Here is a 13154-nt window from a genome sequence, read left to right on the forward strand (position 1 = left end):
AGGTGTCCTTCTCTGTGATGTACTGGCATGTTACCACACTAAATACCTACATGATGTCACATCCTATTCCTTAGGTTCATGGCTACCTGTCCCATGGAATTGAGGGCACTGTCCGCTGTGCTTACTGGTTTATGCACATGCAACTGTCCACTCAGGACACTGAGGCTCTTATGTGGCTATAACAGGGGTGTGGTCCCGAAACCACACAAAGACACTGGTTTACCATGTGACAGTCAACCGTCATCTGCCCAGCGTATTCCACCAACTCTCACCAGCAGCTAACACGCCACACTTCTCCCCCGATGCCAGGATGTTGCTACATAAATAGGGGAGACATTAAATAGATGTTCCACACACTTCCTGTAGCACTGCCCCCCCTCTGTTCTCCCATAGCTGAGCCACAGACCACACTCCATCCCAACTACGGCAAATCCATGTGCACAATGTCATTAGAACAGTCGACTATAATGACTTGGCAAACTTAACAAACTTCACTTTGTTTTTCCTTTTTGTATTGAACAAATACAGATACGATTAATTCTAGATTTAGACGAGCAATACATCCTGCAGCTTTCATCATCAATACTCTGTCGTCACAAAGCACCGTTTCCATTTGGAATAACTTTTTTTTAATATGATTTATACACATACGTGGCATAAGTGTTAGTCAGAATTCATAATAATCTCCAATGACTTATTATTCATCATTTAGAGTAATATTACTATAATTATAAATCATAAGTTGTGAATTATTCTAACTTTATCACAAAAATTATGAAGGTGAGTGTTATTAACCCTCTGGGGTCCACGGACACACCGCACCTCCAAATCACATGACTGATTTAAGCTGACACAGCAACAAGCTGCAGCCACGCCGAGTCTTCAGCCCGTGTTGAAAGTTCGGACTTCAAAGTTTACACCAGCTTTAAATTTAATGACAGGCCACTAAATCCAGAGTTATGATAAAAATATATATAAGCCATCCTTTTTTCTAAATACTGTCGCCGTGTGTGTGTTTTGCTGTTGTTGTTGTTTTTAAGCGTTTTCTAAGGACAGTGCAAAAACGCTCCTCTTTCCTACTGGTGGAAAAATGCACCATGTCAACCAAGTTTTTAAAAAAAATCAACACATGGGATTCGGTTGTTTTGGGAGAGAGACAGAGCGAGCGAGTGAGAGAGAGAGCTTTTAGATGTGGGAGATTTGTGACGTTCATTGTGGATTGTATAGTTAGTGTGTTGTGTAGTCGTTGCTTTGTTTTGTGTGTCACTGAGGGCACTAATGAATGACTCAAAGGCACAGTGCAGTGTAAACACTGTCACCAAGTAGAAAACCGGCGGAGTGATACACCTGTTGTCAGGCCTGCAGGTTTGTCCCTGTGCTCTTCTCTGTCTTTTGGTGGAAAAACATGTTTTACTGGCACACATTTGTGACACCTGATGGTTCTCTCATTTTAGTTTTAGTCATATTTTTAAATGGTTGTACAAAATAAAAGAAAACGGCAGGTGTATTGGCTGCATTTTAGACTGTGTTTCCAAAATGTGTGCATAAGTTTTCAAAATGTACAATTTATATTTGCATTTCAAGTTATAAAAATAATTTACTCAACATGACTGTGGCTTTTTTTTAAGTAAAAAATACTACTAGGAATTTAAGTGTTTTGCATGATTTCAGATCAGTAATATTAATACAGTAAGTCAATGAAAAAAACATCTAAATTCAGACACGTGAGGTTGAGCTGAAAAGATAGCAAGCAAGGCAGGAAAAAAATAAAATGAAACAATTTGAGCAAGGGTGTAGATTTGGTTGTGGCGTTGGTGGGGACGGATGATTCTGTTTTCACAGCAGTTTATTCAGCTGTGTGAGAACCCGGAGGAATCCTCCCGAGGGATTAATAAAGTTTTATTTACTCTAATAACTTTAATCTCAGCCAAAACGATTTACTCACCAACAAATAAAACACAGAAAAAGGCCAAACAATAACATGTTTAAGTTATTTGGCGTTTACACAGCTACATTCTCGCCTGAAAATGTGTTAAAGGTTTATTTTGCGACCCAGAAAGAGAAATAAGAGTAATATTAAAACTAAGTTGCTGCAGTAATAGTAGCCATTGTTGGAAACTGGAATTGGCTGGGCCAGTCTGGGATATGGTTTTAGGTTTTGTTGTCCGGGTGTAAAATCGGGAGAAATTTGGGAGAATGGTCGCCCCGGGAGATTTTCGGGAGGGGCACTGACAGATCGGTTTTTTCTTTCTATCAGGTTGTTTTTCTTTACTCGAAGAGATCAAATTATTGGTGGGGACAATTCAATAATCGCTGGATATTGGTGGGGACACGTCCCCTCCGTCCATGCCAAATCTACGCCCTTGAATTTGAGGGTGAAATACAAATAAACTCAAAAGGAGTCAAAAATGAGCAGTTATATTTCAGACCTCAGTGGGTTAATCCAACAAATCATGAAAAATTAGGTTTAAATTTTTGTTCATGACAGTGCAGATTTCTGACATTTTGTGTAATTGAAGCTGTAACAATGTGACTGTTTTCTAACAAAAAACAGTGAAACTTAAGTTAGACTTGTGTTTGTAAATGAAGCGCCCCATGTTGTGTAGCTTTCTGGATTTTATACTTATTGGGCTGCATATTTATTTATTATACAGGCTATACAGTACATAACATCAAAACTCACATGTTTTATGTAACTAAAGTGTGTAATTATGTGGGCTACAGACAATAATTAAGTTATAGACTATATTTCTATGAAAAACGTGTATACTTACTGCATTTGAATCATTTTAACCATATGTAACCACCTGCATATGTGTTTGAAAAAAAAAAAAAGGCTTTGATTTCGCCACCCCATTTGATTTCTTTGCCACCCTAAGAAAATTTCTCTAGATCCGCCCCTGCTAATAGATGCACTGATGATTTGTAGGAATTACAGAAAGATCAACTGGAGAAAAAGAGTCTAACAATATAAATAGTATTGAAACTAGCTGTACATAATGTTACGTCTGTGAGATGGTTATGATGGTAATTAAGAAATTAATAAGGTCATTACTAGTTAATGTTCAAGGAATGCTTGGCTAAACAGAGCTCTGACTGTCAGCCTGGCAGAGCTGCAGAGAAACCTGGTTGTTCTTATTCTTTTCAATCAGTGAGGAATAGTAAGCTGTGCTAGCTTTACAGAGGGCTTTTTAAATAGAGCAACAAACTATTTTCCAGGCTAAATTAAGATCTTCTAAATTAGTGAGATGTCATTTCAGGTTGGATGTCATACGTCAGAACAAGAAGTAGAATGTGTTTAAAGTGGTGGGTGGGTTCTTTTACACTTTTGAGAAAAGCTAATTGAGTCTAATAAGAGATTAAATGTCATGTTGAGGCTGTCATTTCATTATCTACTGGGATGTTAAAATCACCCACAATAATTAGTTGATCTGAGCACTAAATCAGATAAACATCTGAAAAATCACAGGGACTTTGAATAAGGGCCAATTGGATGATGTATAAGAAATAAATCTGTTAGAGTGGACAAGGTTAAGCATCAGGCTTTCAAATAAATGAATAGCCTTGAAACGAAGATTGCTGCCGTTGCTGATAAGGTTTCTTAAAGGGACTCGGACGCAGGCCAGGTTTTCCTTAGGCAAAAGACAGTGCGTTTATTTACAGTGAATGAAACACCAAGTGAATATACAATGTGCAGGGGAAAAGAGGGGTCCGGGTCTCCAGGCTCCGTGGGGAAACAGGGGTTGGAAAAGGAGTGCTCCACACTTACTGTACAAAATCCAACTCCTCTCCACTGCCGCTCCTCTTGTAGAGGAATAGTCACAAAACTCACGGATGCAGATTCAGATTTGCAGGTTGAGTGACGCTGATAGCTCAACGATCCAGCGAAGACTAGCGTAGATCTGCCATCTTAAATAGTGTTGCAATCAGCTCAGCGACCGGTGTGGTGATGAGAGCAGGTGTGGGGGCCAGCAGCGGGAGCCTGCAATGAGCATCGCCGCGGCGAAAGAGAGAGAGCCAGAGGGGGAGAGGGGGGAGGGAGAGAGCGAAAACAAAAACAAACATGTTGCCTAACAGAGAGTCGACCAGCGAGGCACGGGGACCATGACAGTTGCCCCCTTTTTGGCCGACCCTGTTGTCTACCACAGTTACCGGCCTTCTGGCCTTGTGACAGAACGCTGAGGCCAAAATCAATCTGGACCCAGCAGAACCAATCTGTACAGCAATTTTCATATATGGTGCTGTAATTGGTGAGCATGAGGAGGTGCTGAAATTTTAGATAAACAATGTCAATCAGCCTGTGACGAACAGTAAGAAATTCTCTCAGCAGTTCCACTCAGACACCACCAGTTATAGTACAAATCTCTGTTGCTGTGCTGTGCACAGGCAGCCACCCAGGCTTTTCCCTGGATTATTAAAGTTATGGCACGGAGTTCACTGTTGATTTTCACAAGGTAGCCACCGAGTCTGGCTGGCTGGATAACACCTTATGGAGTTTTTTCTTCAAGCACCAAATGACCAAATGAAGAACCACTTAGCGTCATGTGATTAACCCAAGTCATTTTAATGATTAGTTTTAACTGTAAATCCCATCAGTCACCTTCTTCGCTATTTCCAGTTTTCACTTTGATTCTTCCCTCTTCATTTGCAATATCAGAATATCTTTATTCTCATTGTAACAAGGACAACGAAGTTAAGTGCAGTTCCTGTGGTGTCAAGAGAAAAAGTTTAAATGTAATTACAAAAGAATAAAATAAAAAAAGAAGTAGAACACAGTCATTCAGTATAATAAATAAAACCTTATTGCACATAAAACACTATTGCACAGGATGCCATCCATTGCACTGTACCTGTCAGGTTGAATTGGAGGTGATTACGTGTAATTCAATGCCCTCAAAGCTCCGGGGTAGAAACTGATATTCAGTCTGTTTGTCTTTGTTCTGATGCAGGTGGAACAGATGATGAGCAGAGTGTGAGGAGCCTTTTATGATGTTTCCTGCTTTCCTGAGACAGTGAGACTAAGCAGTTTGTCCAGAGAGGCTAAAGACCAGCAGGTTTCCTCTGCACTGTTGTGCAGCTGGAAAACCACATACAGAGGCAGAAGCACAGGATGCTCTCAATAGAACATCGATAGAAGGACACCAGCAGCTTTTGAGGGATGTTATTTTTGTCATGCTGAGTGAACGGACTCTATGGCAGAATACACAGAAGCACAGAAAATGCAGGGAGTGCTCTTTATTTACTGTGTCAAACTTATTTACACGGGATGAGATAAGTATGCTGATGAATAAACAGAAGGAAACCAGGGGAGGAGACTGACACACATTCGGAGGGAAAGGGGTTACCCGCGCACACAGGGTGGATCTATGAGAAAAAGAAAAACGAAACTTTAGGGGGAGATGCCAAACCACCGGTAAGAAACAGCAATAAACATGGGGAGAGTTGGAGAGCTCACTTGTCACACTGGCTGTACGGGCTCGGGCGAGGATTCTCGGGATAATAATAATAATAATGGATTGGATTTATATAGCGCTTTTCAAGGCACCCAAAGCGCTTTACAATGCCACTATTCATTCACTCTCACATTCACACACTGGTGGAGGCAAGCTACGGTTGTAGCCACAGCTGCCCTGGGGCAGACTGACAGAAGCGAGGCTGCCATATCGCGCCATCGGCCCCTCTGGCCAACACCAGTAGGTGAAGTGTCTTGCCCAAGGACACAACGACCAGGACAGAGAGCCCGGGGATCGAACTGGCGACCTTCCGGTTACAGATACGCTTCCCAACCCCCTGAGCCACGGTCGCCCCATGTGGGATGTGGGAGAAACGCTGTGATTGATCTCCGTAGTGATCCCGGAAATGCGGCTTCACAAACAGCTGACAGGTAAGCGGGTGATGGATCCGGCTGAGGATACAGGACAACAGGTAAGCAAACAAAATCCAAGACATAGGTTGGCCGTAATGCACACCGCGGAGAATTAACAAACACGTTACCACTCAAGGAGGTGGCAATACTCCGACACCAGACGTCAGTCGCGCTGCTCCTAAGTAACGCTTCATCAAATGACGTCTGATGCACCGCCGGTGTGTCAGCATCCCGTGACACACCACCCCGCCTACCTGTGCTGAAAACAGAAGCAGACCCCGTGACACCACACCAGAGAAACCCCACCAACTCCAAATAATTTTTCCTGAGGACTCTCAGGAAATAAAGTTTCTGCCAAGCCTTCTTTGGTCATGTCCACACTAATTTGAAAACGCCGTTTTCAAATTTATCCGGATTAATGTAGACATAGCCGTTCCCAGCTCCGCTGTGTTCACACCCCAGCGGGGTCCGAGGAGCCACACCAGCCGTCTTCTGTTCCTGCTGGAGGGTCCAAGGGCCCTGTCCAGCAGTCTGTCTCTGCTGGAGGGCCGGAGAGCAGCTAGACCCATCTTTGGTCTAGAACAGGCTCCAGCCATCTGTCTCTATTGAAGGCTCCGAGGAGCCCGCCCAGCCATCAGTTCCACAATCAGTGCCACCTTCTTCAACCACCGCAGTGCAACTGTGAGCTGCCCATGAGTCTCCCATCCATGTTCGGTTCAGCCTGCACGTAAGCGTACAGCTCCACACCAGGCCACACTGGTGTGGACCAGGCCACACTGGTCCACACTTTCCAGGCCATCGGCTGGGCACCTTAGCTGTCATGGGCGCCTTCAGAACTGTCTTGCCACCGCTGGTTTGGACCACTTCATGAGCTCCAGTGCTCCTGGTGGACTTTTCTTTTTGTTCTGGACTAAGTCCATCCATCCTGGCCCACCACTTTACTCCACTTTACTCAGCCCAGCAACTATTTTTCTGGTCCCCCAAGGCCAACGCTGCCTTTGCTAATCTCAAGGAACTGTTCGTGTCTGCACCTGTTCTCAGGTGCAGAGGTGGACAGATTTCACTCTGGGATTGAGGCAGTACTGTCTCTAGTCCGCAAGGTAAACTGTAGCCATGCGTCTTTTGCTCCCATTGGCTAACCCCTGCTGAGTGAAATAACAATGTCCAGGACTGCAAGCTACTTGGGAGGAGTGGCGGTACGGGTTCGAGGAGGCCTCACAACACGTTGTCATAAACACTTAACATATCTCAGAACTGCAATACTCAATACCTGCCAAGCTTGCTGGTCCTTGTCTTTTGGTTGTTTCAGTTTCACCGTTTCCTATTGTCCAGGCAATAGAATTGGCAAGAGAGGGCTTCTGGCTTGACATTCTTGAAAGAATGTCAAGCCAGAAGCCCTCTCTTGCCAATTCTCTGCTAACAACGATCCATTGGAGCCTGAGAACATCCTTTTCTCCAAATTCACAGTGGGGTCCCCAACAAAGGAGTCCATTTAGCGATAGCCCTACATGATGAGCCTGACCCTGGTACCAGCCCCTCAACTGGAACTATGTTGCAACTGCAACCTGCTCCAAAGTCATTCACTGGGCTCACTCAGCCAGGTTCAAATATCACCCTGGGGTGAGTAGGACCACCATGTTCCTCTACTGCTGTTTCTGATGGGGGTCAGTAGAAAGGGGTGTGAGAGACTATGTGGCAACATGTTCAATCTGTGTCCAGAATAAAAGTAAGCCAGAGTGCCCATCTGGTCTGCTACAAACCTTGTCAACACTACATAGACTATGCTCACATATATCCCCAGACTTTGTTTTGCTGTTGGTAATGGGTAACATTCTTTCAGTAGTTGACAGGTTTTCCAAGTCCACTCACTTTATTCCCCGAGAGAAATTGTCCAATGCCGTGGAAAACGCTAAACTCTTAATCAATCATGTTTTCAAGCTGCCATTGCTACAGAAAGAGTGTCTGATTGGAGTCCCCAATTCATCTCTCAAGTATGGAAAACTTTCTGCACAGCACTTAGAGCCAAAGCATGTCTCAGCTCGAGTTTTCATTCACAAACCAATGGTCAAACAGAAAGGCTAGTGTGTATACAGCAACCATGTGCGGAAGAAGAGTGTCAATAAAGTATGCTGAGAAGCATTCAAATGTGGACCGGTCTGCTGTGGATCTATTACAATCACGAACTGGAGATGGCTCTCCGTTGTGTCACCTCCCAGAACCCATCTTCCTGGTCTACACAGCTCTCCTGGATCAAACGCACACAAAACTCTCTCACCTTCTCCGCTACAGTCTTGTCTTCCTTTGAGGCATCTATAGGGTACCTGCCTTCACGCTTCCCATCAACCTCATCGTGCCCTCCTACTCCCAACCGCCCGCCTGGCTCATCAACCTATCCATCTACCCTGCCCTTCTACATTGTTTCTTCTGGTGCATTGTTGAAGTGATACATTGTATGTGGCAAGGAAAAGCAGCAGTCCACTGGTTTTATCATGTTGCTGTTTGTAAAGTGAAATATGGGGCATGTTCTCATGGTCCTGGGTGTTTCCCAGTGTTTTCTTTTTAAGTTCAGCTCATTCTCCTGTGTTGCCAAGAACTGGCTGCTTTAAAGACAGTAACTCTCTCCAAGGATCTACTTCGCCTGAGTCACCGCCGCTGCCTTCGGCGTGGTCGGCCCCCTGAACTGTTTTCCCCTTGGCTCCTGTGCTACCGACCTCCTGGTCGGCCTGCAGAACCGTATGGACTTCTTTGCTGTCAGCCCCCAGGCCGACCCCCTGAACTGTGTTTGGACTGTATTTGTGAGCTCCAGTGTTTTCTGTAGACTTTGATTTTGTTTTTGATTTTGTTTTCTGTGGACTTGTTCCTCCATGCTGTTCTCCCTGCTGGTCATTTTCCATGTTACCTCCGCTTTTCCTTCCCCTCAGTGCCTGCGTTTTGGGTCCTTATTAAACTCCACACGGCTTGCCCCGCTGGCTGTGACACATGTGCCTCTCCTTGTACATACAGAGTCATCCACCCCACATCATCAGCACTCCATCAAAAGTGCCTTGAAGACTGTACAATTTGTACCACCAAAGGTTCCTGCAGATTTTAAAGATGCAGTGTTTGGCCAATTCAAAAAAAATTCACATTGAAAACCAACAGATTCCTTCTGTTTCATGTGAACAGTTGCATTATTATACTGAAGAAATTTGACACTTGTAAAGATGGGGAAAAAATCCTAACATGATATCAAGTATAATACATACCTCAAGATCTCAGGCCTCTGGTAGAGAAGCTGAGCTTGAAGGATACAATACCTACCTATCCATCTATCTATCCATCTCTGTGTGTGAATCAGAAAAACAATACATTATTAATCTTGAAAGGAAATTATGTGGTTACAGTGAACAGTAACAGACTGAACTCAATTAAATAATATAGTATATTACAAAGCTACAAAATATAAGCAATAGCTCTAATATATGCAAATAACTCAATTATAAATATTCAGAATATTACAGAGATTAAATATATATGATTCAAATTTTAATGTACACTGTAAAAACTTTAAACTTTGTTATTTGTTATTTTCACTATACCGGATGGACAAAAGAGTGTAACTGTCGCTTTCACACATGATTTTAAAAAGAAGAATAATGCAATCTTATAATAAATCCACAAACAGATTTGAAAATTATGACCAGTGCATTCATTTAACATCAAAACCCTTCTATTGCCATCATTGATCATAAAACAATTATCTGGGTTACCTCTTATGCAAATTATAATTTAATCAGAATCATTAATTATTGTAGTGCTACCCACTACACTAATGTGGTTAATGTGGGTAGCACATTAATTAGTGGAAAGTCCACAAAGTCCGGCAAAGGTCACTTAGTCAGTTCTAGCTGGAGATACACATCACCTTTGGGGTTATGTCTGGAAGGGCATTGGAATAAAACTGCCAATCAAACATGCAGAGTTACCTGCTGTGGTGACAAGAGTGCAGCCAAAAGTAGCTACAGGCTAAACTACACCAAAGCCACTGATTCATGTCTTCTGTCTTTTCTGCTTTTGCTGAATCACAACACTGTCAAAAGTCAAAGAAGTAAAACCTTTATTTTGAAAGCAACATTACAAAGGTGATTGATATAGCAAGAGAAGGAATGCACTACAGATGAACAGCTAATGTCAAAAACAATCTTGCCATTCCAAGTAATAGTTTAAAAAAGTAGCTAAGATTAAAAACAACACTGAAACAACCCGCCTTACTGCACTGACAGTATTGTTAGTTATTCTGATCTGGGTAGTTTGCAGGTCAGACCAACGCTCCAGTGCCATTCCATTGGGAAAAGCAAGGAAATTAAAACTACCAAAGTAAAGTGATCACTCTCCTTTCACCTCAGACAACACTGTCAAAAAGCTTCTGGCCTGTCAGTCAACATGTGCATCAATCCTTTACATTACTGCCATCTTGTGGCCACAGTCAGCTATTGTTGCTGAAAGCTGCACTTCTTTTAATCTCATAGAAAACTGCAGCTCTCTGCGTTTTGAGGACATGTCCGTCTCTTGTTTGGCTGGAGCTGGGCAACCTGAGATGCCTACTGCTTTCTCCTGGTGATCTGTGAAGGGGCTTTGCGTATAAACTAGCCTTTGACAATAAACTGATGAGAGAGTAGTGGGAGGCAACTCTTTTTATTAATTTAGCAATGAAAGCTGCAACCATGACGGGAGTGGACGGCAGCTCTGACGTCTAATAAAACAGACAGGCTCAGCAGCCCTTTCACATTAGTAATTAATACTAGTATTAGTATCAGCTTCATGTGGGTTGAGATGTGTTTTATTCCTTATTGTGTGCATATTATATGCAAGGAATAGTTTTCAACTAATAATAAATTATTTGTGTTAATACAGTAGATATTTACTTAACTATAGTTGTAATACTTTTTCACGACCTGCATGGACCCTGACAATGTGTTCCTCGAGCCGCTCCTAGTTATTACTGAGTAAATGGGTGCGTTGTCCTACTTGAGGAAGGTTGTATAGAAGAGGATTAGGGCCACAGGTAAAAAAGTGGGCAGGTCGTTTTTTTCTTCTTTTACAGAATCCTGAGGAAAAAGTCAGAATTCTGACTTTTTCCTCAGGATTATTTTCTCTCAGAATTCTGATATTAAAGTCAGAATTCTGACTTTTGCCCACTTTTTTTTCTTTCGGTGGCCCTAATCCTCTTCCGTAAGGTTGCCATGGAGGATTACAACAGTGTTTAGTTGAGTGTTCATGTTAAGGCGATATCTACATGATGCTGAGACCTGAAGGTTTCCCAGGAAAAATGAGGAATGAGATTATCAGTGTTTTTCACGTTAACTGTTTAATGTTGTGGCTGATGTGTGTATTTACCGTTGTAGGTAGTTATGCACAAATGTACTGTACATGAAGATGTGACCAAAGTTATTTCCACTCAAAAAATGACATTTTTAAGCCATTGATATTGACAAAATCATCCAGTAAAGGATGGTAAAATGATTTTCCTGATCTTGTCAGTGTGACATAGGCTAGTGCTGGATGCTTCAGAATTTTCAGAATATAGGTATGTGTAAAGTGCTTTGAGTAGTTGATAATACTAGATAAGTGCTATACAAAATCATTTTATTTAGCATGTATATTATTCCATGTTCTGCAAGTCCTAAAGGCATGCGGGCAGCGTCCCCTGACCAGCCTACCACCCACTATAAACCTGCTACTACTGCCTACAAAGACCCGCTCTGCAGCGCAGTAGTTGGGATAGAAGTAATGACGTTTCCTATCATTGAACCATCCAATGCTGTCCGAGCTACATTTGTCCTCCCTTGGGTCTTTGTCATGCATGTAAGGACAGAATACCCGTTAGGAAACGGGTGTAACAAGAAGTCACTAAAATTCTCCTCGGAAAATGTAGCTGTTGTTTTTGGTCGTTCAGACGTCGTTGGGTAAAAATTATTTGGAGCACCATAAATGATCCGGTTTAGTTCAGTGAATACAACCAAACACTGTTTTTTTCGTCTCGTTTGAGGTAACATGGCTCTCCATATAGACACAGACAACAACACTACTACCATCCAATCAAGTCGCACTCTGTCTCCGCCGCGGAAATAAACGACCAATCAGCTGTCTGTCTGGGTCTTCTGTGGAAACGAACAGCCATTCATTGCGCTGTCTGGACTTCACGGAGAGAGCGTCTGACCAATTAGCTGGCTGTCTGGATGCACCGAAAGGGTGAGTGTCTATCGAGGCCCAATCAGCTTCTCAGTGCTGCCTGCCGGTGCCGGGGACTGGTGGTGAGGGGCTGCTGCAACGCGTCAGGACCGGACCGTGAACCCGGAGACGCTACCCACTGAGGCGAAAGGAGATACAGGTGAGTCCGAGGATGTGTACGGGGCCTGGTTCTGGTCAGGGATGTTTTGAAACGGCAACTGTGGATTTGACGTCGCAGCCGGACGGTTATTGTGTCGTTTTCCTGTTAGCGGATACGCTGATACGCTGTCAGACAATGGAGCGCCTTTGCTTCGCTATTTATTGATGCATGCTGACATGTTGGCGACCAGCAATGCCGCCTGCAACTGTTACTTTACATTTAAAGGCCTCTAGTCGCAACACAAACACTTATGGATCTTTTTTTATCGTGTGTGGCTTTTTTGTTTTGATAAGCGCCGAGCTGCTAACGGACGTGTTGTAATTACATTCTGATGGAAACGTTGGTCGGAGTGCCTCCAATCCGTTTCATTGTTTCATCCAGAGTCTCTAGGGGTTAACTCAGACTCGATAAAGAAACACGGTCTTTCAGGTACTAGTACAAGCTTCTTGAGAGAACAGTGGAATGAGACGAGGTCGTGAGACGGTTTTATTGAAGCAAGGCTATATAAAGTGGCGGATTAAAAGGCGCTAGGAGGAGGCCGGGGGTGCTGATGGCTCTCAGCAATTAGGAAGAAAAATTCGAAATGCATCAGCCATTTACGTAGAGACTCAACTGACTCCATATGCACCTAAATGGCTGCCTGGCGCCTGTCAGCATAACCAACATTTTACTGTAAGGGCAAGGCTTTACTCGGGCCAGACGGTTGATTGTTTCCTGATCGGCGGATTAACGGAGGTGGATGTCGAGATGACGTTAGACACCAAACTGGAATCAATATTTAATGTGTGCTGCTATTATTCTTTGGTGCACACAAGCTCATTTCAGACAAATTGGTGCCTCTTCAGCCTCTCTGCTGCTGCTGCTGCTGCTTGCTCGGGATTTCAGGCAGTCACATGCTGATATTTACATTGACTTCTT

The 13154-nt window shown here is 43.3% G+C and overlaps 1 protein-coding gene across 6 annotated transcripts in view; it reads left to right on the top strand.

Annotated features, from left to right (window-relative positions):
- The first annotated feature begins 11795 nt into the window (after positions 1-11795).
- Positions 11796-13154, top strand: part of gatad2b (GATA zinc finger domain containing 2B) — a 37374-nt gene continuing 36015 nt past the window's right edge. For 5 of the 6 annotated variants that reach the window (XR_005691679.1, XM_040002644.1, XM_040002648.1 and 2 more), the window contains exons 1-2: positions 11796-11806; positions 12132-12236. The gene's annotated coding sequence lies outside the window, so the exon portion shown is untranslated. Of the gene's footprint in view, positions 11807-11926; positions 12237-13154 lie in introns of those variants that run through there. The other variant, XM_040002645.1, reaches the window with a different exon arrangement.

Source organism: Simochromis diagramma, unplaced genomic scaffold (assembly GCF_900408965.1).
Source record: "Simochromis diagramma unplaced genomic scaffold, fSimDia1.1 OVJJ01000449.1, whole genome shotgun sequence".
NCBI lineage: Eukaryota > Metazoa > Chordata > Actinopteri > Cichliformes > Cichlidae > Simochromis > Simochromis diagramma.